Genomic DNA, 6,462 nt, shown 5'->3' with positions numbered 1-6,462 from the left:
AAATGTTAGGTCACACACACTGTAGAGGGGGTGAATACAGTATAAAGTACAATCAAATTGAACTTTAATATCTCAAGTAACAGAAAACAAACTTTATTGAAACAATAAACTCTGTTACAGTATGGAACTGTTACCTCTCAGTGATGAACAAATATCACGAGAGCTGCTAGGGTTACAATGAATAATCTTCTCGAATATGATAACACTTATATTGTAAACCCTATGTCTGTGTTTATATACTACACAGTTACAAGATAATCGCTAATTGATATGGAATATAATTCTGCTTCCTAAAATATATCAATCAGATATCTTTTCTTCTAAGTATTCTATTCTTCATAGAATTCCTTCTTCATGCATATCTCTTCTTATGTTTATCTCGATCTTCTTTCCTTTAATCAGCTACTGTCCTTATCTGAACATCCTTCAGCACTTAAGTTCTGATATCCATCTTCTGATGATTATCTCCTGATAATATAAGTACTGATATCCTTAAGTCCTGACTTCCAGTAAGTACTGATTTATCCTGTTAAAGTAAGATCTGAAAACTAAACATAAATCATATTAACCATGACATTATCAAATATATCTAACAATCTCCCCCAACTTGTAAATTAGCATAATATACAAGTTTAACAGATATTTGATGATGTCAAAAACATTAAGTACAAATGCATGATAATTAGACTAGATAACTACAACTTACAGTCCTTAAAGCTTTACCAATATTTAACTTCTGATAACAGCTTCAGTCTGTACAAATATCAGAATTTAATCAGTTGTAGATCTTGACTTGGCTTCATCTTCTAATCTCTCTGATGTCAGGAGTTGTTCTGAGATAGTTCTTCAACAAACATCTCTCAGCATATCTAAGTTCATTAATCATCCTCCTTTTAGCATCTTTAAGCTCTGCATTATCTTCACCAATTTGAAAGATTACAGCCCTGAGATCATTAATCTTTGCTTTTCTTATTTCCTGATCCAGTCTGATCAAATAAGCTTTATCAGACTCAAGATTGAATTCCACAGCCCTGTAACCCAGAAAGGTAGTTATAATCTTAGCAGTATTGGGCTTCATTTCAACTATATCACCCTTGTGATCTCTGTACTTTGGAACATATGTGCTGTCAGACTTAACAGAATAAAGCCTTTTCTGTCTCTGAATCTGATCCTTCAAATAGTTTGCAGCACTTCCTGTCAATTTGTCATCCACTTGAAGTAAGAATAGTACATGCTCCAATTCTTTAAAATACTTTAATGGAATGGCATTTTGCCTTATATGATAAACCCTACCATCTGTCATGAAGTACAACAAGATGTGTTCTTTCAAGTAGGTATGGTAAACCATTTGTACAGATTCCAGTTGATTCAATCTCTCAGGAGTTGCTTCAATACCTGGTTCACTCAAGGAAGTTGGATCATTGGTAGTGTTCTGTATTCTTCTTTCATCAGCACTTCCCAATCCAGTTTTATCTCTTGCTTCCTTTCCAATAACTACTCTTGCTTCAAAACCACTTGCAGCAGTCTTCAAAGGTTGAGTCTGTTTTGCTTTAGTAAATCCCGGTAGGAGTGTCTTTGGTCTATCTTCTGATATCAAGTTAACTTGAGCTATGTCAGAGGTTACTTACTTCTTTGGAATATCAGAACTTACTATCTCTTGACTCTGAACAACTTGAGCCATGTCAGATGTTGTTTTAAGAACTTTTATTGAAGTCAGAGCAAGATCATCTTTTTCATCAGTGATTTCTTCATTCTCAGGAGGCACATAAACCTTGATAGGTTCACCAACCTTTTCTTTACCCTTGGATCTTGGATCTATCTGTGGTTGTGATTTAACCAATATTGCTTCATTATTTGTCCTTTCTTTTATCACAATGCCTTTGAGTTTTGGAAGTGTCTTTTTACCAGAAGCTTCAGATTTAGATGTGACTTTTTCTGATTTAAGTCTGGCTTCTTCTCCCATTAAACTCTCCAAGTCCATTCCTGGATTTTCCTGAAGAAATAACTGTCTTGACATTTCTTCATCAAGATCTAAAAGTTCATCAGAACTTATCCTTTTACCAGTAGCAGAACTAATTCTTTTTCCAGTATCAGAACTTGTCCTGTGACTTGTGATTTCAGCTTTTCTTGATGAGAAACCTCTACCTTGACTATGACCTCTACCCATTCCAGAGTTTCCTTGATCATCCTTTTCATCATCCTTCCCTTTCAGTGTCTTGTCAGTCTTGCATTTGGACTTAAGTACTTTCTCCCCCTTTTTGGCATCAGCAGGTAGTAGAAGAGAGACAAGCAATTCCACTTTGGTTTGGATTTCAGTAAGTTGAGATTGCTGAGAAGCTTGATTTTGCAGAATGTCATCAATATGAGCTTGTTGTTTCTCTTGAGTCTTCTCAATATAAGCAATCCTGTCAAAGGTAGGTTGGAAGAACTTTCTCTTGTCAATTTTCTGAATTTGGTCCTGTTTGATGAATTCTTCCTGAATCTTGTGTAGCTCTGCATGAGTAGTTGAATGGAGACCTTGTAGATGTTTAGTACTCAATGCAGTGACTCTAAGCTGGGTTTTGAAATCATCAGAATTTAACATTTCATCAGCTTTTGTCAAATGCTCAGCCAGATGCTTTGCAGATGGAACACAGGAAACTGAGTTCCATTCCTTAGTCCACTCCTGTCCTGAAGGAGTTTCATTCCAAGGCACTGCTGCTTCTCTGGTAACAAACTTCTTAACAAGTTCAAATTTAAGAACAATTTGTTGAGGGGCATGTCCTGAAGAACCTACTTCATCAGCATCTGCATTTAGAGCAGCATCACCAGTATCTCCAACTTTTGCAGCATCAGAACTTACAGAATCAGTATCTTCTGATAAAACAACAGTGTGAGTAGCAATGGAGGCTTCACCATCCTCTAATTGCTGATCTGGTTCAAAGTTCTAATCAACAGCCATATCCTAATGCTCACCTATATTCTGATCATCAGCATCTAGATGCAGAGAAGGTGTAGTAGATAATTCTGGAGTTTGAGCAGCATCAGAAACAGGTGTTGTTGATGGATTAGTTGTTGTTGGAGCTTCTAAGCAAAGGACTTCAGGCACAACCAAGGTCTAGATAGTTATATCAGAACTTGTGCCTATATTAACAGGAGATACAGACTTTTGAACAGGAGACACAGATGGTGTGTTGGCCTTTTCAGTAACAGCTTCCTGAGATGGAGTTGATGGAGAAGTAGTGACTTTAGCAGATTCCTTTTCTTGTGAGATCAAAGATTCCTGATCTCCTTCCTTAGCTGTTGCTTCTTCATCATTTAAAACTGGCCTTTTTGCCCTGTATTTCTTGTATCTTTTTGAAGATATAGATTCCTTGAGAGTTTCAGCAACAGTCATTTTTCTAAGCCTTTTGAGAAGCTTAGATCCCCCAATTCCAGAATCCTTCTGAGAAGAAACTTTCTCAGCTTCTTTGACAATAGGTTCTGATGTAGAAACATGTTCCTCACTGTCTGACTCATCTCTCAAAGCAATCCTCCTTCTCTTTTGAGGTGTTTGAGGAATAGTCTTTGTCCTTTTAGGCTTGGAAGATGAAGGCTTCACAGTAGGTGCTGAAGATGAGGGTTGAACTGTCTGTGAAGTGGAGAGATATGATTTGATATATTGCCTGAGGGTTGGTTGAGTAGTATGAGTGGTATGTTCTGATGGTTGTTGTGGTGTTTGGGAGGTGGTTGTTGGTTGAACATCAGGATAAACAGATCTATAGGAACCAGGATCAGCATTTACTAAGATCTGTTTTACAGACTGAGGAATCTGTAAAGGTATAATCACTTGTTTCTTAGTGTCAGCATTTACCAGGTCATTAAAGTAACGTTTTGCAACTTTGAAAGGTGGAGTTAAGGTATTGGTTAGTCGAGGTTCATCAGTACAAAAGTATATATAAGTTGATAGAATCTAGCAAAGTAGACAACATTCCTATCCTCTGTCATCCTATCCCCAATAAAACCTATTATAGCAGTTGCAAAATCAAAATGAGTTTGGTTTATAATGGCATACCCGATGTGCTGACTCATTATGGGGATGGCATCAAAATTTGAACACTTGTTCCCAAAAGCTTTAGTGGTGCAGTCGAAGAAGAAGCTCCATTCCTTTCTGATATGAGCCCGTTTCAACTGCCCAAGCTTTGCCAAACTCTGTTCATACCCCAAACTGGCCATTAATTCCTGAAGAGCTGATTCCTCTGGAATTGAAAAAGTACATCCTTCTGGTAGATGTAGAGCCTTGCGTATTGTACCAGGAGTGACTACATATGGAGAATCACCCACTTCGAAAACAATACTAGGAGTACCATTTTGACCACCATTATCAAAATTTCAAATCCTCCAAAGTGTCAGAACTTGTTAGCTTGAGAAGACTGAAGGTTGGGTCAATGCATACCCGATTTCACTGTGTGCAAAAAGATCTTGCACAAAATGCAATTCAGACGGAGCTTCAGCATTATCAAGAATTGCAGCATAGTTGTTTGGAACAAATTTAGCTCCATCAATGATTAAATCCTTAGGTGCCATGAAATTAACCGAGATTTATAAGTGCCTGTTAGGTGTTTGATAGAATGTCTATACGAAAAACCAACGTTAGAAGAAGAAAGAGAGTAAAAGCAAATAGAGAGAAAAAGTATGAAAGGAAATAAAAGATTAAAAAATCATCTCTTTGTCTTACTTATACTTTTGAAAAAAAAATGTAACCGTTGGACACCTGTCAGACATGCAGTAAAAATGAATAGTTAATGGGCACGAGAAAACAGTAATCATTACTTAACCACTTGCAGTTTTTCAAGGAAAAACCGTTCCACTTACTCAGTTATTCCATTAATCAAGGTGAATCAGTTTTAATTCAAACTTGAAACTGTTCCCACTTATTTAATTATTTTTCACTGCAACATCAGTATTCTGAAAACAATTCGAGTGAAAATGACCATAATAAATCAGATGAGCAAGTATTGATAAAGTAAAATCAGAACTTAAGTTAAAACAGAATTTATATGGTCATCAGAATATGAATATGTATCAAGATTTATCAATGCATTATAAAATATCTCAGAGACAAGATCTTGAAATAAAAACAAATTTCATTAATATATCAAGAGAATACATTCATGAAATTTAAATTAAATCAGAACTTTTTACAAGATTGCCCTAAGTTGCTAAACCTAACGTCAACAGCCTTTGTCCTAGCTCAAGAAGCAGGGCAGGGCTGATGATGAAGAAAAACAGGAAGAAGAAAATAAATCATTTCTTCTTCCTACTCTCGACAAACAGAATAGCGAGTCGAATGATTCGCTCTTGCTGGCGGAGAGCTTCCAGCCTTTCCTCCTCCAATCGCTCTAGATGGCGATGGTAGTCCATGTAAAAGAACAGGAGGTGGGTGAGTACCTCCTGGGGAACTGAGTCCCATATCTCATCAGGAATGGCAGTGACGTGCCATTCCTGTTGCCAATCGGCACAGCTCAACTCCAAGTTGAATGTTTCGTAGTTCAAAAACATATTGTAATTGACCATGTTGTTTTTGATATAAAGATTATGAAGGTGAGTTTGTGATAAAAGATTTGATGGGAAGGCTGATGTGAAGTTGTTGCTTATATAGGAAAGAAAATGCCAGGAGACGCAAAGAAATTTAATGCTGACATGTAGAATTAATTCTACCTCGTCTCCCCAGACTTGGGAAAAGAAAAACATTCATTGGAAAGGGAAAACATGGTTTAATGCGCACAAGAAACAAGTAAAAGTTGATTGTTCATGTACGAGTACCACTATCCCTAAATATAGTGATTGTTAATCTTCCACTTCAACATATTCTGGTTTAAACTGAGACTGTTTTCAAATTTTATCCACAAATAAGTCAGGTAAAGATTCAGACTTTAATATCAGAACTTAGACTTATATAAGAACTTAACAGTCATCAGAACATAATTTCTTAACTCGAAAAATGAATGCCTATCTTAGTAAGTCCTCACACAAATTCTGATTTATATTCTTCAGAACTTAATCATCAGAACATGCAATCAGAACTTATCCTCAGAATTTATGCAATGTGACACAATGACTGTTCATCTAAAACAACATAGATCACCACAGTGATTTTCATCATTCATATGGAGTGTTTAGTGTGTGCATTAAGGTAAATATCAGACAAGGAGTAAAGTCTAATTCACTTCAGTACATCTTAGAAATAAGGCATAACTAAAATTTTACTAAAAACCTGTCATTATTCTGAAACCTTCTATTCAATGAATTCATGCCTGAGTCCACCTCAACAATTTTGTGCTAATTTTATGCATCTTTTTAAATTCCAGTTTACAGTGGCTTCTCAGTGTCAGTGAGTCACGACTGCTTATCAGAATTTATGCTATTATCAGAGTATTTCTCCAGTAATCATAGAGTGTGAAAAGTCACCAAGAAAATATTTTGCTTTTCTGATGCATATTT

This window comes from Apium graveolens, chromosome 7, assembly GCF_009905375.1.
Source record: "Apium graveolens cultivar Ventura chromosome 7, ASM990537v1, whole genome shotgun sequence".
Classification (NCBI taxonomy): Eukaryota; Viridiplantae; Streptophyta; class Magnoliopsida; order Apiales; family Apiaceae; genus Apium; species Apium graveolens.
Note: the sequence above shows the minus strand (reverse complement) of the source record.